We start from the raw sequence: 25,396 nt of genomic DNA on the forward strand, positions 1-25,396 counted from the left end.
TTCATTTGTAGGGTTTCTGAGAGTTTTAGAAATTTATATTTCAAAACCAGAAGTGACCCGGGCGGGACAACAATAGTGTCCTCGTGAAAAGCCCTGGCCAGAGGCACAAGTGAGGACTGGACATCCCCCGCTCAGAGCAACGTAAATTCCGTGTTGTTTGAATCGTCCACCGCGTGGGGAGCCAGAAGGGCTGAAGTCCAGCTCGGATCCTCTCTGTCGCCCTCGTCCACCTGCCTGGCGTAGGTCAGCGCCGGCCAAGACCCTAACTCAAGCGTTTGCATCTCCTAGGACACAGGCCGACTTCACAGCACTGGACGTGGGTCGAAAGACACAGGCTTTTTCATAAAGCTAAACCCACAGGCACCTTCAACTAGACATCAATACAAGAAAAAAAACACAACGAAGCAAAAAACCGAAATAAAACAGAGTTACCATCCCTACGTATGCTTTAAATATTATTAATAATGTGCTTATTTTTACTGTGGTAGATGGGGAATATTTATAATCGGTTAGCAGGCATCGGATATCCACGAATGTGTGTAATGATTCGTACAGTTCCATTGTCCAATACGAGCCTCGTGGCTTTTTTTTTTAAGTATAGATGTGACAATATGAGCCACACTGTTTTCCAATAGGATTTGCCCACCGAATTTCTCCTTCTATTTAATTTGAAATGAGACGATAAATTCCACTGAGTGGAAAATCAATAAAGGGGATCTTCTGCAATTTGAAGAGATTAAGGATTTATCAAAACTACAAAAGCCCTTAAATATAATGGGCTTCTGACCCCATCGGCGAGGCGTGACTGGCAAGAATGATCCGATCTGCGGACAAACGACCTTGTTCTGGACTGCTAAGAAAAGGAATACGGGATAAGGAAGGTTACCACTATGAAATACAGATTTAGAGTAAACGTGTTACAAATTAAAACCAAAATATCCACTCACTCATTCACTCACTCACTCATTCATTCAATGTAACAAATATGTATCAATCACCTGCTAGTCGCATATGGCGATATTGTTACAGAGGTGTGAATCCCACGCATTATTAAGGAAATCGTAGCAAAGCGAGAATTCTTCTGCAGTGGTGGAGAGAATGTTAAAGGCTCGCAGTGTGTATTTTGCTTAATTAGTGGGAGAGTACCCGACGAATGGAACCTTCATCAATTAGCCGTTGATCGCAGTGTTTCGAAAGGACTGCATTTCATCCCAGAGGCAGCAAGAAAACCCAAAAGCAAGAGAAGGCAGATTCCATTGGGCCGTCAGACCCCGCCCCTCCAAACCTGAGGGATGAGGGGCTTGCGAACCAAAGTTCAGCCACTGGACTTTTCATCCTACGGCGGACGCCAGCGTCTCGTTGAACTTGGAAGACTGGCGATTGCGGGCCGAGTGGTGTGGGGGGCGGTCGGGGAGGAGAGAGCCCGGCAGGAAATGCCCGGGGGGTGGCGGAGGCAGCGTGTCTCACGGGAGCCCGCGCCTCCTGAGGAAGCAAGGTCCCTCAGGAGAGGGGGCGCAGGATCTCCAGGGGATCACGGAAAGGCAGGACGAGGGCCACGTGGCAGACGATGAGAGGGAACCAGGAGTTAAAATCTGCAAGGGATGGAAGGCAGAGACCGTGGCGTTGCTAGGTGATTGGAAGACGGATGAGGCCGAGACTTGGGCCCGTGGCTAGGTGATCGCAATGAGGATGCTTGCGAATCGTCTACGCTATCGCGCTCAAGACACGAAATCGGGTGGTTCGAGGTAGGCAGAGGAAAAAGCCAGGGGGCCACTCAGAGGAACAAAGAAGACACATTCCTTCTCACGGCTAGAGAGACTGAGAGACCGAAGAGAAAGCCAGGGCGTCTGTGAGCACCGCACCAAGGCAGAGTGGGGTGCAGCCTGAAGGGTTCCCCCGAGGAACAGGCGGCCGCTCACAGTTTTTGGTAGTCAAAGTCCAGAAAATGTCACCCAACGGGGTTGTGTTTACCTGAATAACAGTTATTGCACACTGGTCATTTGTGGGGCATATGTTTGATTTCCGGAGTTGCCGCAAAGCAAAAGAATCAGAATTTTGTTTCTTCCTGTGATTCTGCATGGCCCCGTCGAAATAAAAACTCTCACGCTCAAGTACTCAATGTCAGCACGCATTCAGGGATATTTCGAGATGTTATTTAATAGCATAACTATTCTGAGAGGGGAGAAGCGACCTCGCTATTATTCGACAGAGGGATAAATAAAAGACCCGTGGTTTGCTGATATACGGGTATATCAGACAGTGGTTATAAATCAACACAGTTACGCACAGGTCCACAATCACGGATTGTACGCACATCTCTACACGGCCGTGTGTCAGAAACAATGCTGGCCGTAACAGGCAACTTCCATAATAATATGTATGGCTGGACATCGCTTATGCAAGATTTTAAAACAACACACATCAACATGTATTCGAGGTTTGACTTTAGACAGGATTATAGACTAATTTACCATTGGAGATCAGTATTTCTTCAAAAGCCCGGAAGATTCGGATGGATGATAGATATCCTCGTCTACATAATACATACACATAAATCCATATTTGCGTATATAGATATATTCTGCCCAGACATGGAGGAGAGAGGGAACCGAATGATAGGCCCATGATATTGACGGTCCCCCGCTGCTGCAGAGAGTCAGGTAGCATTTCCGCGCACACGTAAGTGTCACTGCTAACTACCCCCGCTAAAGTGGCGCTTTTCCATCTTTTAAAGAAATACGTTAATTTATGAATGTCTGTGTCGTTTCATGCTTATCGTATTGATTGTAATAAATTCCCCCAAATCAGGGTGCAAAAATCCAATGTTAAAAATCAGTAATCTGTTCTCGAACAAAGCAACACCTTTTTTTCTTGAATTACTGGGGAAGATTGATGTGTTATTTTAATACCCTTATGGCCTATGAGCATCCACAAATCAATATTATTCTTAAACTATCAGCTATGTTTACCTAATTTGCCATGCCTTAGCCGATCCCTCCCCCAAATCAGTTACTTATCCATCCTAACGAAGGATTTGAGGTTCGCTGAAAGACACCTGGGAATGTTTGCTAGATCCTAGACAACATATATGAAAACAAACTATAGTGAAATGTGTAACTCTAACTTTGGAATCTCCGATACATGTCAGGGAATTTGTTCAACGGGTTTATATTTCTTTGGTGACATATAGTCTCCTGGTGACACACTGGCTCGTAACGTAAAGCCAACCCTTGATAAGAGGTCAAGTTAACGTACTAAACATCTATTTGAAGATTAACGACAACAAGGTAATTAAAAAACGGAATGTCCGCACAGATTCAAAAGCCCTGGAGATTTTTTAAATGAAAAAACACACAAAAAAAGGAGCTGCGCATTTAAAGGTACTTTATAGGTAAGCGATTTTCTAAACCCCATTTCTCTCTCGCCCTATTTTAGTGAAGAAATAAATTCCACCCTTAAAGCTTGAGGTTGTCACAAACATTCTTCAACAGTCCCCACTGGGGACTCCTTAAATGGAGAATTCCAAAAATAGTACTTGAAAATCACATCTTCAAACCCCACAAGCCCCAATTCTCTTAATTGTTTATATTGACCTTGCTTTTCCAAGAAAAATATGCTCCCTTAGTAGAAAGCACGATATAATCTTTCCTTGGCTAAAGAAGACTCAATTAGGTTTAATTTGTTCAATCGGGGTTGATCAAGAGAATATAATTTGTCTCAGCAAAGCGAAGGCATCGTTAAGCTTACTTTTGGTAGACTGATAAAAACGTCACCTTGACTTACACTCGAGGGCAAGGACCGCCAACAACTCACTCTGCCTAAGCGTCCTTAAAAACATAATTACTCCTCTCAGAGTTTCGGCCGCCTCTGAAAGCGGTCTCAAGTAGGATCGACAAATATGTACGGCAGAGCAAGTTGGACTTGGCGATTTTTCAGTGTGTGTAATCAGACAGGCATAGATCACTCGACCCTCTCACAATAAATGAGCAGTTCACGAAGATGCCTCTAATCAATGAACCACTGAAGAACACGGAACTCCGCCTTCTGCAGAGGCACACTCGAAAAATACCGGCTTTCATTTTAATCATCGTGCAGAGCAAAGGAACGCCTTAAAAACATTATACAGACACTGTAGACCTGCTCACGGTCCGCAACGGTCAATGGGAGTCTAATTCACGACCGTGATGAATGCAGTGGATCATCAGAGCATCGTGTACAAAACTTGGAAAGAAAGAAATTGCCGCACGGGCGGTTAGTCATCATGCTCCAAGCGATTGATTATGCAGCACGGGGGTGCAGGGCACGGACGGGGACCCCGCAGGCGATTATTACCGAGTGTGCATTCTTTTGACACACACACTGCGGTGACCAGGAATCGAACAGGGTAAATGGGAGAAGGCGCTTGTCTTGGAAATATCGAGTCGCTACATTGTTACAGATGATGAGGTGGTCATTTAGGGTTCATGCCTTCACTCGGAGATGTACCTTTTAAATACTGGGCTGTGAGCGCCAACTTGAACATTCTAGAAAAAAAGCGACGTGCTTGGAGAATTAAACACTGGCATTCAGTTATTCTTGCTTTGGCACTTGACAGATCATGTGGATTTAATATGAAGGACGCATAATACATCAGGTGGTGGAATCCTAGTTTCAAAAGAAAAGCTTCTTAGGTGAGCGGAATCTTATATTTTAGTAACGCATTCGCTAACGCTTGTCGTCAAGTGTTAAAATACAAATTGTGGAAAACCAACGATTTCTAACGTGTATGACTCATGCGGGAAATAATGAGGCCGCATCCCGTTTAAACATAGTCTAATCGCATAGCCCCGAGGTGCCCTCCCGTGCATCCACCAGAGACGAGGACACCGATGTCACTCGAGGACTCGTACGTGAGTTCGCAAGATTGTTATTCGAAACAGAAAAAAAAAAGCGAACAAACTCTATGTTCAGCAGCCAGCGGACGCACAAACGCCTCTCGTTTCCCCGCACACACAGAGCACAGTACGCGCCGATCGAAGCATCAGGAAATGCGAGGACAGGGGGCCCTTCCGGGAGCTTCTAGAAGGGACAGAGCTGCAGGGACCGCGAGCGGACGTGCGCGTGCTGGCCGCAGGGCGGCCGGGAAACACGTCCGGACACCGACACTGGTTAACGTCGCGATTGCGGCGGTGAGGACGTGAAACACGCTTTACACTTCGGAAAGGCGGGCGTCGCTGTGTGCAAACTGTCCCTGGGCAGCACTCGAAACTCCGTCACTCTTTACACAAAACGTCCATGGCTACCTCCGTGTGTCCTGTGTGTCCAGCATCTACCTGTCATCTGCCGTCCATGTAGCTATGTGTGTATCTATCTATCATCCATCTATCCATCCATTCACCTGTCTACCTACCATCTATCTATCATCTATCTATCTATATCTATCTACCTACCTATCTAATCCACCATCATCTATCTATCATCTATCTGTATCTATCGTCTATCTATCTATGGGCCATCTGTCTATTATCTATCTATCTATCTATCATCTATCTATCTATCTATCTATCACGATCTATCTATCTACCTACCTATCATCTGTCTGTATCTATCATCTATCTATCTATCTATCTATCTATCTATCTATCTATCTATCTATCTACCTACCTACCTACCTACCTACCTATCATCTGTCTGTATCTATCTATCTATCTATCTATCTATCTATCTATCTATCTATCTATCATCTATCTATCTATCATCTATATATGTATCATCTATCTATCTATCTATCTATCATCTATCTATCTATCATCTATATATGTATCATCTATCTATCTATCTATCTATCTATCATCTATCTATCTATCTATCTATCTATCTATCTATCTATCATCTATCTATCTATTATCTATATATGTATCTATCTATCTATCTATCTATCATCTATCTATCTATCATCTATATATGTATCTTCTATCTATCTATCCATCTATCATCTATCTTACCTATCTATCATCTATCACCTATCTATCTATTATCTATCTATCTATCATCCATCTGTCTATCTATCTATCTATCTATCTATCATCTATCTATCTATCATCTATCTATTGATCTATCGATCTATCATCTACCTACCATCTATCATCTGTCTATCTGTCTGTCTATCTGTCTGTCTGTCTATCCGTCCGTCTGTCCATCCGTCCCTCCATCCATCATGTACCTATCATCTATATATCTACCATCTATCTGTGCATCCATTCATCTGTCCACCTATCATCCATCTACCATTTATCAATCTATCATCATCTACTTATCACCGATGACCTAAATGTCACCTGTGATACACAGAAGGGCTCAACTTCACCCCACACCAAATAATTCAGGCAGTTTGCAAGCAAGAGCCTGGGCAGTCTTGACTCCAAACCTTTATCTACTTAAAACGTTCCAGGAAAAAAAAAATACACGAAATCAGCTCTTTGACTTGTCTGTCCTCTGAGTCGTCTCGGTATTCTGGAAACCACTCTTCGTATGATAAACCTAATCACGGCCCGAGGCTCCTCATTACGTGCTCACGACAGCCCGCCGCTCACACGGGAGTTAGCTCCAAGTCGTTGTTCTGTGTTGAGCAGACGTGAGCCCTACGAGGCGACTGCTCATCGGAGTTAGCTCGCTTCTCCTTCCCATTGAGGAAACAGGCTCAAAGACCGAGGAGCATGTCCCACGTCACTCAGCCAGCAGTTGGGACCCAACTGAATCACAGTGCGGTGCCCGCCCCCACGTAAAACGGCACACGCTGCGTAACCCGCACATGCAGCAAATGCATTACACGCCTCCGTTTCACGCTCGGTTCCGCACATTGCCAAGCAAACACTTCCTTCTGCCAGAGGCCATCACCAATAGTTATTTATAACATCACCTCTTGAAAAATGCATCATGTCTCCATCTAAAATATGAAAATGGCCATTAATAATGGATGCTGTGTTATGGTAGAAATTTCATTCCACACGCAGGCTCTGTTGGCCCGGTCTCAAAAAGGAGGGAGGTGCCCCTGCTGCATAATGCAAGCATTTTGCTGGTCACGTCTAAAGATTCTTGGCAGAAAGCCTGGTTTCCACAGGGAGTCTAGGATAGCACCCTTTTTCTCTAATTTTTTGTCTCTCCTCACATTCTGTTCCAGTGTTCTGAATTAAATTGTACAGGAAGACATGAATCCTAGATGTGATTCGTACAGCTGTGTCGTATACACAGATATAGTTTAATAAAAACGCTGTTTAATTATTGCACATGGTTCTGTTTCTTCCCACAAATAGGATTTAAAAGAGCACGAGGATTTAACTGAAAACGGATCAAAACGCAAGTTGATTCTCTGAGGAAAGGCTGAGGAAGGAGGTTCTTACATTTTGATGTGCCCCAAGGTGATTCTCTCTCAAAATCTCCCCAGCCCTCACCTGTTCGCGTTTACCTGAAGCCGAGTTAGTGGTTTTCACTAACGTCCGCTAACAGGCAAATGAATGTCGAATGGGCAAATCCTTCAGTCAGCATCACTGATACTTTGCCGTGAGGTGATCATCACTCACTGATCAGCTGCCGGGTCCCCAAGTACTGGGCACAGGAGACAGGCAGTGAGTTCGGAGACGCCGAGTGACCCCAAAGCACGTAGGACAGGAGATGGGGTGACGCCTGGCTGTGACTCCTTCATGTCAGGTGCCCACATGGGCAACTGTCCTCCACACAGGACCGGCGACGTCTCTCTCCGTGATGCAGACTGAGGCGTGGGCTTGGTCCGTCCTCACCGTCAGATTGGGGTGTGGGGGGGTGGACCGCTGTAGGTAAAGCCACAGATTTCTCCCGAAAAGGATTAAAACCTAAGACCCAGATAAATGAGAAAATGGTTAGAGTAAACGCTGTTTTTTTCCTATCTCCATTAAGTTTTCAAAATAATTTCTCTGCCTCGAATCACATTTCATTGTACGCGACAATGTTTATCTGTAGTCTCCTAACTCTTATTAATAATTAAAAGCAAAAAAATAATAATAACAATAATCGTAGGGTACAATGTAATTGTTGCTTCTCCTTCAAATTCAATACATTTCTGTTGGAGTATAGATTGGCAACTCAATAGAAATTTTAAAAACCTGTTATTGTCTTCTCTAGCCCGTGACCTGGGTACACGTTAACGAACATGCCTTGTCCTGTGTACAGTTTAAATCATTTCACTTGGGGATAATGGGATTTAAGGTGTTTGCAATCACACCCTTTGAGAAAAGAAGACACATTTCAATTTAAAGAAACATGGAAAGAGTGGCAGGCTGTGCGGATAATTGGTGTCCCCGTCCGAAAGGAAACCCCATTTTCTGCCCAGAATGACTCATTTATTGGGCCCGATCCTGGCGCCTCCTTGATCGCAAAGAGAAACGGCCGAACAGCGAAGCCCATCTACAGGCATTTAATTTGCAATCCGAGACAGTGTGCAGTTTGTAAACTGCTCTACGGCCCGGCTCCCTTTCTTGCTGTCCTCAGAGCTTTGAGACGAGGCTGCCTTTAAGGGGCGCTGGGAATTTCACGTGAAAAGCCTGCACTTTGCGGGTTTCGCCCTTGGCGATCCTGAGGTTTTGAGGCAGAGAGCGTCTGATGAGCCCTTTTGTGCACTAAGCAAGTTGTAAACGAACCGCTCTTTCAATCCGGACATCTGGAAATGATCGCAGAGGGAAATGGTTACCAAACGGGAGAGCAGCAGACCTCACGCAACCATTTCTAACCTTCTCAAGACCCTTACTCGACATGACTTCCCCTTCCTCCCAAGGTGCTGTTTCTTCCTGAAAACAGAGACCACGGCTGATGAGGGTGAGCATTAAGTGAGACCCGTGACAAAAAAACTGATACTGTGCCTCAGAGGGCGAGGTGCCATTCTCTTGCCCAGAGCAAGTGATGCTCTCGTAATTCCGAACCTTCATAAATTGGCACCGCAGGAAAGCAAACGCATGTTCATCTGATGTTTGAAATGAAACATTTATTTTTATAAATGGGCGACTATATCCCCCCTTGTTATTAGATACCTCTGAACAGAAAAAATATATATATGTAGATATTGATTAACGTTTATTTTTTTTGGAAGAGCGGAGGCGAGAAGCCCAGTTAGAGATGCTCAGCATGCGGAGAGGGGAGGCTCCTGCTCACGGAACATGAAATACACGTCCCGTGAGCCGGAAGTCGGCCCCAATTCATACCGACGAGAAAGGAGGTCGGCTTGGAAACATGGGTGCTGTATTTCTCAGAGGCTCAAGGAGAGGCGGGGCCCTCCAGCTGCCTGTCACCCTGCCCTGCAGGTGACCACTGCTGAGTCTTTAGCACCTGCACTGCGGGCACCCTCCCCTCACCCCAGACACTTGCTGTCCTTGCCTTAATCCTTGTTTGCAACAGACTGGGAGGGGCCAAGCGCTTGGGCTTTTGCGGACTGGATCCTGCTCTGCTTTGCTAAGGTCCAGGGGTGCGATGGCATCGCTCCGAGGGCCGTGGAGCTGGGCCGGGATACGTCCTGGAACAGTCGTCATTCCGTTGCAGGGCGCGCGTGTGCCTGGGCGCCTCCGGCTTCCGCGGGCTCGGGGCCCTGCTGCAATTAGCGAGTGAGCAGAATGGGGTTCCCGCCGTCGTCGCCCCAACTCGAGCTTCCGGGAAGACAAAGCGGACACCCTTGGGTCGCTGGTCACCTTCACTGGGGCTGCGTTTCCTCCCCTTCTCGGGAGAATCCTGCAGCTTAACTCGTGAGCTCATTTGAGGTTTCAAACTCACGAAAAGCGTGGTGCGACAGATACTGTGCGCCACATTTTTTAAAAATTAAGAAAGTGATCACGACCTGAAAAAGAATAATTCATTCATCCAATAAGTGTCAGGGTGTCGCGTTAGGTGCTGGAGAGTCAAAGGAGGACTCTTGGAGAGAAAGGGGGTTTTTCTGTGACATGGAAGGGCCATTATATCAGGTGTCGTGTTGACTGGACTTGGGACAGGGCCGCAGGTGACGGTGAAACCGAGAGGACAGTTTACGCGCGCCCGGGAGCGGCGCACAGTGTCCGCTGCGTCCGCCGAGCGCGGACCCGGCCGGGGACCGGCGGCGAGTGTCGGCCGAGGGCCGCAGAGAAATCTCGGGCGCGGTGAAATGACCCCCGCAGACTCCGCGCCGAGCGTCAGCAGAGACGCCTGCGTCATTTTGGAGGTGGCCGGCGCGACGGGGCGCGGCGAGCTCGCCAGCGCCGGCCTCTCCGCGGGACCCCGCGATGGGTCGGGGCGCCCCGGAGTGGGGGAGCCGTGCAACCTGGGACGAGGCGCGTCCGCCTGGGCGCATGCACGACGCGCGCACTGCGCTGCGCCCCCCTTGCGGGGTGCGGCGCTGGGCTCCGCGTCCCCGGCGGGGCCCCTGACCTCGGGGACCCTAAAGGAGATTTGGCCCCAGTCCTGGGGGCGGTGGGGGCGTGGAGGGGGGACAGGCACAGTACCGATTGGGATGCGGAACCCCCTTCCCTTTCGTTGGCCCTGTTGTACTCACCACCAGTTCTGGAGGCCGAGCCGGACTCGGTGGGCGCCCAGCCATGCTCGGGGGGCGCTCAGCCAGGTTCAGGGGGCGCTCAGCCAGGTTCAGGGGCACCCAGCCACGTTCGCGGGCGCTCAACCACCTCCGGGGCGCACGCGTCCAGCCGTGGACCGCCCTGGGTGTGTGCGCGCTCGCACGGAACGCGACCCCGGGCGCAGCTGCGCCTGAGCCGCCCGCACCGCGCGCACCTGGGCGGCGTGGCGAGGTCCCCGGCGTGCGCAGCGCCCCTTCCCGGCCAGTGTCTCCCGGAAGAGAAGCGCGACTCTGCACCTCAGGGCTCCCCAAACGGGAAACGGTCCTGAAAACCCGCCTCGGCATCCGCCCTGGGGGTCAGAGCCTTGCGCCGCGTGACGACTGTCCGTTTTATCTCTGCTCTGTCTGTAGGCGCGGCACCTCCTCCCTTTAAAACGTCGCTCCTTTCTGGGTTTTTTTTTTGAGTCTCACCGCAAAATAATCGACCCCTATCATGACTCTTGCATTTTGTCTCCTCCTCTCTTAGTATTGCCAGAGGTTTGCCTCTTTTTCCAGTTTTTTACCCCCAAAGAACAACTCTTGGTTGTGTTGAATTTCTCAATTCTATCTTTATAATAATCTTTTTTGTCTCTTTCTCGTGTTTAATCTTTCCCTTTTTATGCATACGGGTTAGGCTATTGCATTTTTTTTTTTACGTGAACACACTGGATCAACGTTTTTGAGGTTATTTATCAATTTAAATTTCTAGAGATGTCATTCCCTCCATGACCCGATTCTATCTCAACGTTGTACTCTGATAGGCGGCTTGCACATTATTATTTAATTCTAACAATGCTTTCGACGTTCATGGACGATGTCTCCAGGACCCCGTGAGGTGTTAGCTACACAGGTTTCCGTGTTTGACTGAAGATGCGAGAACTCATTATGTACCGGCTCATCATTAATTTATAAATTAATGTCGAGCAGTGTCAACGCTACATGGACGAAGGAGGGAACAGAAACTGTGGTCTGTAGGAAATGTCTCTGACGCCCGTGGAGGGTTTCTGTGGCCCGACCTGTGACGGATTATTGCGACAGTCTCTAAGTGTGCAAGACAAGACACGCATTTCACGGTGGTCTGTGTGGCACACGCACACTCTCCCGGAATGTCTGTGCACACTGCGGCGTGTGCACACTTCCCGAGGCTGCCGAGTTCTGGGGCCTCTTGGGGCAAGCAGGAAGGCCGAGGGTGCCAGGCGTAGAGCGGACGGGGCTGGGCCAGTGCAGGGTGGGGGTGCCCGTCACAGCGGCGGCTCCGTTACGCTGTCCCTGTCCTCTGCCATCGTCGGGAGCTGACGTCGGGGACCGAGGCAGGACCTTCGAGCCACCGCGTCTGGCTCGGAACAGCCGCTGCCCTGGGAAGGCCCGCCTGCCTTGCGGCTGGCCCTGTGTCCTGCGTGGCAGCTTGTCCTGCTGGTATCCGTCCGCCCGCCCAAGTCCCCGTAGCAGGTGGCCCCGGTCGGCCTCTCCCGCGGGCAGCGAGGGGTCCCCCCCGGCCACAGCATCGGGCTCGCTCTGTCGCGAAGGCCGTGAGAAGCCTCCGGCGGAGAGCGGAGCAGCCAAGGTGGTGACGATGCCCGTGGAAGGGTCGGGGAGGGGCCCCAGAGCTCCCGCCGCCCACCGCAGGGCGGGGACGCGGGTGGGGCCCCAGGGTGGCCCACGCTGCCCTGCACGCCCTGCTGCGGCCAGTGTTGAGACCGTCCAACTGTGTCTCCTCACAGCTCTGCAATCAAGGTGTCCCCGGGCCACGCCCCCTGCGGAGGCTCCAGGGGACCGTCCCTCCCGCCTCTCCCAGCCTCCGGGGCCCCGAACATTAAAGCGACCACGTGAGAGGCTCGAGGAACCCAACCGGGCCCTACGGGACCTGCTGCGTTCGCCCTCCTGGGACCACGTGTGTCGGGAGCTGGCTTCGCGGTCAGGAGCTCGTACGGTCATCTCCACCTGAGCATTCTTGACATACTCCAAGCACGCCTTCGCTTCCGAGATCTCGAGACAGAGAAACGGGGACCTTTTATTTATTTTATTTTATTTTTTTTAGGGCGGCGTCCGAGAATTCGAGCACATTCTCTGAGAGAAACACTGTTTGCCTCAGACGCAACTCACGACTACGCTCGTTTTCGTATTTTTTATCATGGAAAGGAAGCCGAAGATCGGTGACCGTAAACTCTGTTCTGAGCGATGGGTTCCGCGTGCACAAGAAACGCACGTGTAAATTCGGGGGGGGAGGGAGTCCCCCTCCCCCCCCGCCCGGCGCTAAACCGTGGCGGTTTGAGCAGTAAAAAGTCAGAAATGTAAACGGCACAGCTGCAAGGTTTTATAAAAGAAACCTCTTTTTTTTAAAAAAAAAAAATTCAAAATCTGTCTTGCTTCTTTTTGGATCCCGTTCTACCACGAGCTGCTGAAATTGAGCCTAAGATTCAGACTTGAAACTCTCTAGATACAGGGTCTTGTTTTAAAATACTGGTAGTGTGTACGGCCAGGCCACCCTGAACATACCTGATCCTGTCTGATCTCAGAAGCTAAGCAGGGTCGGGCCTGGTCAGTACTTGGATGGGAGACCGCCTAGGAAGACCGAGTGCTGTAGGTGTAAAAAAAAATAAACTAAAATAAAATAAAATAAAAAATAAGGGATTGTAAGCTGACAAGTTCCTTGCAACCTATGAGGTCAACCAAGGGCTGCCAGATCTAAAAAGCAAAAAAAATTAAAAATTAAAATACTGGTGGCCACGTTCACAGGACAGCTAATTTACTGATTTTCATTTTTTTTTTGGCACTTCATGGATGTTTTAAAAACATGTTCGAATACTTTTTGTTTTGAATGTTAATTTCTTTCTTTTTTAATATAGTTGTTTGTTTTTCGATTACAGCTGACATTCAGCACTCCGTGGTCTGAGGTGCACAGCAGAGCAGTGAGACATTTATACAGCTTGGGAAATGACACCCCGAGGAGTTGGCCCCCTGAGGAGTCAGCCCCCAAGGACTCTGCCCCCCCCCGAGGAGTCGGCCCCCGAGGAGTCTGCCCCACGGAGGATTCGGTCCCTGGAGGAATCTGCCCCCACAAGGAGTTGGCCCCCCGAGGAGTCAGCCCCCAAGGAGTCTGCCCCCCCCAAGGAGTCGGCCCCCCGAGGAGCCGGCCCCCTGAGGAGTCAGCCCCCCGAGGAGTCAGCCCCCAAGGAGTCTGCCCCCCCGAGGAGCCGGCCCCCTGAGGAGTCAGCCCCCCGAGGAGCCAGCCCCCCAAGGAGTCGGCCCCCACCTGGCACCACGCCCAGGTACTTCGGCGCTAGGTGCACACACCTGGTGCTCGTGCAGGTGCACGTTGTCCGCCAGGCCGGGCCCCCGGGAAGGGCACAGGGTCCTGCTCTTGGCCTTGGCACAGCCCCCTTCCTGCTGATGGAAACGAAACACAACACGGCTTCACACACGGCCGACAGAAAAGAAGGAAAAACGGAATCGGCCGTTATTTATCGGTGGTTTTTTTCCAGCACGTTAGACCCGCCACTCTTGGTTTTAGGGCTGTACTCAAAAATGGGGGAAAACCGACTCCTTAATAAAAAGCCTCTTTCTTATTCGAGGCAAACGCAGGTGGCAGAGGACGTCTCCTTCGTGTGCTTTGCACGGAGCCGGGTGGAGACGTTCAGAGCTGTTTAGGAGGCATCGCCCACTGCTGCAGGGGGACCATCCCGTGGGGACCCGGTGACTAATTATCACGGTGCTCGGTGGTCAGTGAAGCAAGCTCTCGCCCAACTGGACTGAAAGCCCGTGTCCAATGCCATTACCAGCTTGTCCATCACATGCCTCAAAATAGAACACGGAGCTCCCCCGGGGACTGCTTAAAATAGTTATATCTGCATTAATCGTGAATCCCGCTTTACAAACAGCCCACCCCAGGAAAAATTCCACGAGCGAAAAAACAGGCCTCGTATGTGAGGGATCGTAAAACAGAAACAAAAAGTAAATGCCTGCTTCGTGTTTAAATAACCTTCCGTCTAACTGTGACTAGGTGTATCTCACGACAAAAAAAAATAAAGTTATTGTATGTTTAACTAGAACGCTGTACACAGATAAAGGAAGAAACGAATTAGGACATTTCCGCGTGCATCGACAAAGCGTAGGGCGAGAAACTCAAAACATATGAATCGCGGAGTGGCAATTAATTGACTTTGGAGGATCCGACATCATTTAACGAGTCGCCCTAAAGTAAAGCGCGTACCGTCCTGTGATTCCACAGCGGTAGATTTTACTGTCAATGTGGTAAGATGCAGCAGCAGTGGAACAAAAAATGGTTTAAGAGATGAATCTGCGCACACACACGCACGCACGCCAGACGTTAAACGATTTTTTTTTATCGAAAATGGCGCTTTATTTTGACAGCATTTTTCCCCCCTGTAACACTCGCAGTCCACAGACCGAGGAATTACAGGACAGAACCACGCCTCCGACACTTCCAACCTGCTGCGGAATTAATTACACAAGCTGAAGACCCCCTGGACGCTGGCTTGTCTATCCCTCAGTCGCTTTAATCCACGGAGCCCCCCCCCCTTTCCAACCGGAACTCGTTGCGTGGAAATCGAGCGGTAATAATTACTGGTAGATGACGTGCGCTCATTACTGACCCACGAATTGCGTCCTTGCCTTTCTCCCTCCCTTCCTTCCCCTTTTCCTTCCTTCTTCTCTTCCTTCCTTCCTCCCTGCCTGCCTCCCTCCTCCGCTCGCTTCCTTCCTTCTCTGTTATTTCTTCCTTTCTGGACCCTTTGCTTACCTCCCTTCTTCACTGCCACCTGCTACGTAAGACACACACACACACACGCACACACACACACAAAGGGACGACGATTTATAAATACCAGGATGCCTTCTTCCTCGCACCCTCTTGCCTTTGTTGGCGCGCAGATCGTCACGTTTCATCTGTACCTATCATCTTATTGCCTTGATACGATGTATTCTTTTAAGAGAACGTCTTACGTGTTACCATAAACGTGTCTTATACTCTCTGTAACGACTTCAGGACTCACTGTTTCACTCAACGTGTTACAAAGTGTCGTGCGTATAATTAGCCTTCGCTCTGGCTCACTTCCTCTGACCACTATCTACGATTTCATCACCCCGATACATTATGACGGCCACCTGTAATGTGTCTCTAGGTCAATATAGTCCTTTTGACCACTGTGTATTTTGTCGTGTAATTAAGCACTATGCCCAAAGGACAGGATGAGCAGGAAGGCGCCGTGTCGGGATGGCCCCGCGGGCTGCAGAGCAGGCGCAGGTGTGTTCGCGTGGGTCCCGTCAGCCGCGCGCGGCCGGGCCGCGGGGTCTTTCTTCCGAGGCAGCCCCATGGCGTCTCCCGGAGATAAGTAAGGCGGTGACAAGCAAACGAAACAACCGGATACAGAAACAAAGTTGGCAGATGAAGCACAGACTTCGAACAGCGGGCTCAGTGGTAGCTGCAGGGCACGTGGGAGAACGTCTCTCTTTCCCCGGATATCAGAAAGATGGGTAAACATGAGAAAAGTAAGATGGAAAACGACGCGAAGAGATTGTCGCCGATTTTTTTAGTGGATTCCGCTGCGGAAACAGTGACAGGTGTCGAACAGCTTTCGACTTGGACAGGGCTCCCAGGGGCCGCGACACCCGGGAGACGCCGGGGTGCTTCCCGGATGCTTCCGGGCGCCCGTCGCCCCTTAGAACGGACTGACGAGCCGCGAGTTCCCGTCCGACCGCTCGGGCGGCCGCGGGCCCTCGCGCGGCCCGGGGTGCATTTTCCCCAGCGCGGGAAGGAGCGGCTCGCTGTGCGCGGGGGTTAGCCCCGCCCCCACACCCCTCGTCCTACACGGCGTCTGCCCCGGCTCCCGAGCCGACCACGGGAGAAGCCACGGAAGAGGTCGATGACCGCGCAGGGCGCCGCCCGGCTCCGCGGCGTCGTCCCAGTGAGAGGCGAGGACAAGCGACCTTTCTTCCTCCCGGTGGTCGGTCATTTTCCAGGGTTTCCCCCATGGACGTGGACTGCTTCATTAACAGAAAAAAACGTGTTAAGTATTTTTTTTTTAAAAAAAGAAAGAAACAGCCCCTGCACACGTACGATGTCCACGCCGTTTTTGCAGAAAATGAGCCTCAAACCTCTGTCTCGCAAAGGCCGTTTCGAGAAACCGGCCCTTTGGGGGCTCGGGCCGCGGACGCGCAGCCGGCAGGGTGTGACAGTTGCCCACATGTCCCGTTTACTTCCCGTTCAGCGGTGAGCTCGCCGGACGTGGCTGGATAATGAGCGTCCGCGAACCCGGTCTGCGGTGATTTTTCCTGATTTTAGCTCCAGGTGCTGGTCGCTGAGGCCTCCTCGCAGCTCCACGGAGACACTGTCTGAAGGCGCTCGAAAGTTTGTTCGCTGATAACACGCAGCAAAATAAATGAATAAATAAACGAATAAACAAACAGCAAAAACAGAATGGGTGGAGTTGGTAGCGATCAGGACCTTTAAACACAACAACGAAAAAAAATTTCTTCTCACCCGCTGAGCGTCTGCAGGGTTGCGGACGGCGCGTCCAGACTTCTCGGCTCATCTGCTCATTAAATCTCAGCAGGATCCGGACCATAGCGCCCGTGGCTTCGTGGTCCAGAACCCAGACCATGTCAGTCAAGATCTTCATATGCGATATGTAGCTTTGTCTCTGCGGGCAATTGACCGAGTGTCTCTCAACCTTCATGTGTCGCTATAGAAAACAGAAATAAAATGCTAACGGCATTGTAAAAAAAATAAAAACAGAGAGAGAGAGAGAGATGACGGCGTGACTGTAACAGATTCGCCTGACAGATTGGAAACACAATTAGAATGTAGAAATAGAACATGTATCGCTCCACTTGAATAATACATATGTTTGTAGCCGAGAAAGGCGTGGAGAGAAACCGCCCGATTCTCCGGGACGTCACCATCGTCAGTCGAAACTGCGCGGAGCACCGTCACCCAGGGCGCGTCGGGCTCGGCCCCGTCGGGCTTACGCGGGGCACGTCTGTGAGTCTGCAGCTGGGCCACTCCGCCCGGAGGAAGAGGAGCAGGAAGAATGTCGCGGCCGTCACCGAGGCTCCGCACGCGGGGAGCATGGGCGGGGGCAGCCGCAGGGCCACGCGGGGCTGGGTGTCAGGGGACACGTGGCCGAGGGGGGCCGTGTCCACCTGCGGGGCCCGCGGACGGCGTTTCCTGTTTCCCCTGCACCCGATCCGGACGCTGCGCCCTCGGCAGACCTAAGACGCGGAGGAGATACTCAGGCCGGCGCTCCAGGCACAGTGCTCTCCGCGTCTTCAGCCCGACTCAGTGCAAACGCCCACGGACGGATCGAGAGCCGCGTGCGGACGTCAGAGCGGCCGCTCGGCCCGTCGTGACGGGCGGCCTCGGAGGCGCGGCCCTGACCTCGTCCGTTTCTCTCTCGGGCGCTTTGCCGCGGGACGTCCGCACACGCGTGAAACCCCAGGAGGCACAGCACAAACAAACTCGCCTTGGACGCTCCCAGGGCGCCCGAGGATATCTTGTTCCCTCGCACGATCGACGACGTTCCAAGCACACGGATTTCCCGAAAACTAGCTTACGACAAATCGCATCTGAATCAAACGGAAGAGTGAGGGAGGAAAGTCCCTCTGCAAACGACAAAGCTCATTATTCTCTCGCCGAGGCCAGTGGAAACGTGGCCGTGCACGCGGCTCTGTCCACGGCCACCGCCCACCGTCGGCCGCAGTTCTGGGACACCGAGTCGGGGCCTCGCAGCCACCGCCACCCCGCAGCCCGCCGTGCCTCGGACTGTGAGGCCGTCGCCCCCGCCTGGCAGGTGCGCAGGCGTCTGCTGGCCACAGCCCCTGCACGCGGTGGCCTGCTGGTCTGCCCTGCGCACGGCTGTCCCCTGCCCTGCTCTGGGCTTGGGAGAGTGTGCGGTCCTCGCGGGCCTCCCGCACACGCCAGCCTCCGCAGCGCCAGGAGCAGGCGGACGCCTCAGAGAAGCAAGGTGGCCGGCCGTGAGTGAGTGGGGGGCCTCTCCCTCCCAACCGGCGCAAACTCCGTGTTCCACGTGGCCTCGGGCTCCGTCTACGCAGGTACGAGGCGCGAATGTCGGTGGGGGCGGCGTGTGCCCGCCCACACGGCGTCACCCGCGGTGACGGGTGGGTATCCAGGCAGGGCACGCGCCCCGCCCGCCTTCCCTCCTGCAGGGCTGGGCGTAGGGCGGCCAGCACCCGGGGCTCCGTGTTCTTGCTTGGCCGGTCCGGGCCGTGCTGCGTAGCCGGCCCGTTCGCAGCAGCGATGCTGTGTGTCTCGTCCTGGCGGGAAGAGGCTCGTGGCTGCGGCTCGCGCTCACGTCCGCCGGGAAGGGCCTGCAGAGCGCGCCGGGCGGGACTCACCATGCTCCCCGCAGCACGGAAGCCGGCACGTAATTGCCGGCCCCTGAGATGTGCATCGAAGTCACAGATGTGCAGTCGGAATCCTGAGATAAGGCTGCCGCACATCACGGTGGGTCGGACAACTGCGCGCTGTTCGTGATCATGTGGAAAATTAATTAGAATTAGATAATGACGGCTTTTTCCAAACGCTAGGATGTTTCATTTAAAAATCCATTAATGTATGAATAAATAACGATCTTTAATTTAGTCACTGTCGCTTAGCATGTGATTATTTTGAAGGAGCCATAGTTCTCCAATTTTGCACATATCCAAACGGATCCGTGTGATTTCTAAAGAAGCACAGGACCAGTACAGAAAACACAACCATCTTTTTAAATTGCAGCGCCTGAGCTTGCCACCAGAATACATTGCAACACAATTTTTTAAGCCTCATAAAAGCATCGTACGTCAGAGCGTTAATATCAAAAATAAAAAACATAACAAAACAGTGTTGGTGGTGGTAAAACAGATTATAAAACGTTTTCTCGCTCACTTTAATTTTAGTTTGAAACGATGCCCCGTTTAAGGAAGGAAGGGCGTCAGAGGCGGGGGTCTCTGAGGAGTCTGCAGCTCGGACACCTCGGGCAGCTCGCGGTCCGCCCGCTCGGGCCTCGCACGTCACGCGTGAGCCTCGAGGGGTTCGGCATTTTTGCACAGCACCCGCCAGCCTCCGTTTGGAGTCGTGCGTTGGAAGCAAAATAATTTGTTTCTGCAAAGCCCTGTTATTCCTAATGATACGTTGCCCACACACCTCTGCAGAAAATCCTTCCCTCACCTGCCACGGGAAATCTGAAATAATAAACACTTTCCGCATGCGGAGCTGTGTGGTAGTTATGGCTAAATAAAACAGATCAGAGTTTAGTTGGAAATGCTTTCCACTGCCCTGAAATGTTAGTTCGTAAAAGGAACCAGCTCCGTTTCGAGGGCAATGAAGTGTCCGAGGTGATATTTCATGGAGAGCTGGCAGACTCGTTCTGGAACCTTCGATGGGCGTGGTGTACAGGTGACCTTTGCGCAACACAGGTTTGAACTGTGTGCATTGCATTATCCACAGATTTAAAAAAAAATCAATAAACATCTTGGAGAATTCCAGGGCCATTTCCTCACTGCCGTGAGGCCACCGAGCCAATCAGGCATCGTAAAGGCATCCGATGGCCGCTGCCTTATTATCAGTGCACGAATCGCGACGCCTGAAAATAAACGGGAACGTCTTCGCACGTCGTCTTTTCGTTTTCGACGTCTGGTGTTGGGAGCACACACAGCGTCTGCTCTGCAATGTTGGCTCAGGTCCCGACGGGCGATGGCTTCCTCCGCGAGCAGGCGAGGGAGACTTGCCGTACCGAGAAACACAGTCCGGGGAGGTGAGCGGGTCTCCCTCGTGATTCTCTTCACCCCATTTCATTGTTCGTGGCTGACTCTGCCGTCGGGATACAGCATGGAATACATCTAACATTAAAAAAAATAATCTGTGTTAACCGCGTTGTTGACGTCTGGTCGACAGCGGCCTTTAGTAGTTAAGAGTCCAGGGAGTCGAAAGGTGCCCGTGGATGTTTTGACGGGGACGGGGCATCCGTGCCCACAATCCCCACGTCATTCACGGGTCAGCTGGTGGCCGCGAGGACTTAGGATTGGGCAGAATGAGGCCGTGGGGACAGACATCCCTGGGGCCGCAGCGGCTGACTAAGCCGTCACTTGGAAAAACCCAGGGAGGAGGCGGAGTGGGCTCGTGGACTGACCCAGGTGGAGGACCAAAGGCTGCGGCCCCCGCGCGAACAGAGCGAGGCCCGTGTTCGAGGTTCGCCTCGCCCGCCACTCCGAGCCGCAGATTCCGCGCGCGAAGGGACCCCCGTTTCACGGGGGCCGGGACGGACGTTTCCGCGGATGCCCACGCCGCCTTCCGACCCGCCACAGCAGCGTACACGCCGCTCTGCTCGACGAGCAGCGGTCCCGCGACACCGGAAAGGGACACGTCGTCCTCAGACAGAAACGCGTGGGCTCTGTGTGCGTTTCCCTCGCGCGCGTTGGGAGCGAACTCCCCCCGAGAGGCGCGTCCTCACCCCTGCACTTTCTCTGTTCACGTACTCGCCCAGAGAGCCCCTCGTGGGTTTCGCCAGACCGCACATTGAATCGTTTGCATTGTCGCATGCGGCGTCCGACTTGTCGCATGCGGCGTCCGACTCGGCGTATCCGCGAACGACCCGATGGAATGCACGCGGGCTTTGGCGCTCGGTTCTCCTCGGAGGTAAAGTCGGGATGGACTCCGCCGCGGCCAAACCTGAGCCGCCCCACGATCTCCTTCCGAAAACTGTCGGGGTCTCCTCCCCCACCTCCGCGGGCTGCTTCCTGCTCTCCATCCCCGCCGCCGAGCGATGAATGCTCGATTAAGTGGAAAACGTCTGTGAACAGCATATTTCCCTTGTCCAAAGCCTGGCGATTTGCCTAAGCCCGAATGCTAACTTCCCTCTTGATTCAACACAACCCTGGAATTTAAACATCTGATCTTTCTGTTTGCTCATCCACAGAGCAAATCCCCCCATTTCCTTCCATGGATTTTCGACGATCTATAAACGGCCAGAGGACGGAGCTGTACCGGTTTCAGCCTAAGTGGACGCAGTCATTTTCTGCAGGGGATTTGTGCGATTTCAGTGAAACGGCTCATCCAACACCCGGTATTACATTTCCAAAACCACCGTACAATATGTTTTACTCGTTCAACAGAAATCGGGAAACAGGCTTCATGGAAATGAACACTATTCCATTTTTTTTTAAACTTTGCAAGGGGTTCACTGTTTAGAACATTGGGGTTTTCCGATCTTGTACGATATTCATTGTACACAATCACGTGCTCTCAGAATGTGTCAGGTTCTTGCCGCAAACGGGGAGTAACTCCCTCTTTCCTGTTCTAGCCTTGAATTTGACTTTTAAAAATATGAACGGTGATAAATAATAATCTGTGCACAGAGATTTATAAACCCGCCAAGGGTGGGAGGTGAAGGTCAAGGACAAGGACAGACTGCAAGTTTTGCCCGGAATTGGACATTTTTTGCAGGGGATGCAGGTTAGTATCTTGGGCAGAAATGGTGCAAAAAAAAAACAATGCTGAGGATTAGACGGTACCCTCAGCCGGCGTAAATTTTGATTGCGACAAGAGTGTCTTTCTCCTTGGAATAATGTAGAAAGCTGCGAGTGAGAAGCCGCCCGTGTCCTCCCCTTCGGTCAGGGTCCCCGTGTGTGGCCCAACGCTCGGGGTTCGCAACACCTGCCTGTGTCAACGACAGGGACCGGAGTCCGCAGCGGAGAAAACAGGGTTTCTAAGGAAACCTCCATCCCAGAGACACATGTGCATGCATGTTTTATGTATGTAGTATTTATAGTCTAGTACAGAGTATGTAGTATAAATACTACAGTACATACATTTGTATCACACATCGGTTCTGTATAAAGAGTATAATATGTATCTCACATATACATAGTATTTATGTACAGTGTAGCACACATATAAATATACGCTGTGTATATTAAACATACTGCTATATATAAACACCGCTATATACACATTACACCATCCGGTGATACACGTATGATACACATTATGCCACATGTAACATACCCAGCATACACTACGTATATAGTACTCCGCATACTATAGATACTTACATCAGATCTGTGTATACTAACAGTTCCTTCGAGCACTTCGTAAGGACAAAGTCGACGTTAGCAAGTGTCCCCGCCCTAAGCGAATAGCTCCCAACGATCTTTCCACATCCAGCTTATAAAATGCATGGCACCCTTTTGCACGGCTATCGAAGTCCTTGAGGGAAACATTGAAGAATCACGGAACATTCCGGTGCTGATGCGCGCTGTCTGTTTTCATTAGTAACTTGGCGGAATGAGGATCTATATATCCACTGGCGGATTTTAAGCCCAAGGTCACTGCCGGACCTCCACGCGTCTGTGGAAAATGCGACGCGTTCGGGGGGCCCGCCGGGTTCAGGAAAGTTCAGCCGTAGCTAAGTGGAAACCGTGCGCCTCGTTACCGTTTAAATTAGACACAGAAATTGGGCTGAAGTGTTTTCCGGGTATTTGAGCTGCTTTAAACATACGAACTATTTGTAAATCGTGGACCCAATACCAGATCTGTATCCAGAATGTATACAGATGTCTAACAACTTAAGCATAAAAATTTCACAAATAACTCAATTAAAGCAGGGAAAATGAAAACCACCCAAATATCTGAGTATCCTGTGTGGTACAATTTACATAAAACTTCTTTATCTTTTTATATTTATTTTCATTGAAGGAATAGGACCAGTAGCAGGATACATTTTAATTGGAGGCATAACCATGCACGACCCTTTAGTGGAGAGTACGATCGCTGTTTGCGTCTCTGGGTGAATTCTTCGAAAGTGATCCTTGTTGACAAGGGAGTCTGTGTCATAAATGCCACCATGAGACACTCTCTTCTTTTTTTTTTTAGTGTGAAAAAGAAAAATAGAGCTAATAGGATATGTTGTGAGCTGCCTCCACTGTGTTGAGAAGTCCTGGGTTACTTTGCTGCGTGCGTGTTAGATTCGGAAATCAGGCGCATGTTGAGGTGGCCCCGGAAGCGTCCACTTCTCCACGCCCGCGACATCCTTCCCCTCTCATCTGAGCCACGTTCGTGTATGCCGAGCGCCGGAGTCCTGGTCTGTTCCCAAAGGGTCGGCCACGCAGCGGGGCGAGATTTACTTCAGAGGGAGATGCGCGCTGGGATCAGAGTGAGCGCCCCCCGCCCCCGGCCCCCCGCGGTCACAGGCACGGAGGCGCGCACCCCGCTGCGGGTCGCCCTCCGCGCTTGCTCGCGACCCTGTTTACACCCCCCGGGGGCAGCGGCTGGTCGTTCCTATTTTGTTCTGACGCCCGCCCCTGCGAATCCACCAACATGCCCCCTCTGCGCCCCGATCGACAATCCATCCGAATTTCCATCGCGCGCGCCCTCCCGCCGAGCGGAGAGCCTGCGTCTCTCGCCGCGACCGTCACCTTGCCTTTCCCTGCACAATTGCGTCTCGGACAGCCAGGCCGCCTCAGGGACCTCACGTGGCTGTACAGATGTGACTGACTGCACGCGGGGTGAGACACACAGCCGGGCCTGACCCAGAGGCACCCCGGGGTGTGTTCTCCCCTGGAGGACGCGAGGAAAAGAAACCGAGGGCGAGCACGCCCCCCCTCTCGTGGCGCCGAGGAGGCGGGACTTGTCACTTTGCCGACTCTTTCGCCTCGAAAGAGAGAAACTTTCTTCTGCTTGTCACAGAGGAAAGAGGTGCTTCCCGCGTTCGGCCGCGGCAATCACGAGGGACGGGTACATTACCGAGGTCGTTACGGTGTTATCTAAATATGAGTTGGTACGAAAGGATTTGGGCACCGGAGGCAGAATCCCATAAATGGTATGGAATGGTCTAGAATGCTGGAATGGACCGTAAAGTGAAGCCGGACTGCACGGTGCATGTCAGGGTCACACCGATGTCCTTTAGGTTTGAACATGTGAACACGGGATGTAGCATGTTCGTAGTCTGAGCCCGTAGTCCCCTCGTATTAAATAACCCGCTGCGGACATCAAACGGAAAATAATTATAGGGATCACACGACGGTCCCGACCACACGCACCTGGCGGGTTTTATCCAGCCGCCGAACCCACAGAAATGACTTGCAGAAAATCCCTGGGCCCGATCCACAGAATCCGTGTGCGGACGGACTTCGTCTTCGCTGTGTTGTTTGAAATCTTCGGGCCGGATTTCAATAAAAAAGAGAGAACGAGAAGAAAACCCTCTGAACGTCAAGGACTAATGCACCAAACCGCGGTGTAGTCGTTCAATTAAATGCATCGCACGATGCATTTCGGTTTAAGGTGCATTTACAGCGCACTTAGCATGTGACAACTCTACAGGGCGGATCGCGATGCTGTGTGTGTGTGTGTGTGTGTGTGTGTGTTTGCATAGATAGCATTTACGTATTTTTAATATTGAAACTGTCATTAAAATAGTGGAAGTGAATGTTAATAGGTGCCCAAACTCTCCTTCACCCTCCTCCCTGGGGTTAGACATAATGAATAACAAATAAGGAAATGTGTCCAGCAGCGTCTTCGAGATGGGCAGAGGGAAGTGTCGTTGTCTGCCAGACAAGAATGGGATTCGGTATTTAGTGCCCCCTCAAAAGAAGCCAGTCTGCTAGCGCCCTGTAGGCGTTTACAAACTATTCGGTAAGTTTAAGCATCTAAAAACGAGTGCGCACACGTCCGTAGAAGCAAGGCACCCCTTGCCTTTTCCACAGAACCCCAAACGCTCCGCCCGAAAGTCCTCCAAGCCCGTCTGCCGAGCCGCGCGCATCCACCTGCCCGGCCGGAAGTCCAGAGCTGCTCGTCTGTTTTGA

The 25,396-nt window shown here is 51.4% G+C and overlaps 1 pseudogene; it reads left to right on the forward strand.

Annotated features, from left to right (window-relative positions):
• The first annotated feature begins 13,047 nt into the window (after nt 1-13,047).
• Nucleotides 13,048-13,166, forward strand: LOC118613570 (annotated as a pseudogene).
• Nucleotides 13,167-25,396: the final 12,230 nt, after the last annotated feature.

This window comes from Rousettus aegyptiacus, unplaced genomic scaffold (genome assembly GCF_014176215.1).
Source record: "Rousettus aegyptiacus isolate mRouAeg1 unplaced genomic scaffold, mRouAeg1.p scaffold_m13_p_19, whole genome shotgun sequence".
NCBI lineage: Eukaryota > Metazoa > Chordata > Mammalia > Chiroptera > Pteropodidae > Rousettus > Rousettus aegyptiacus.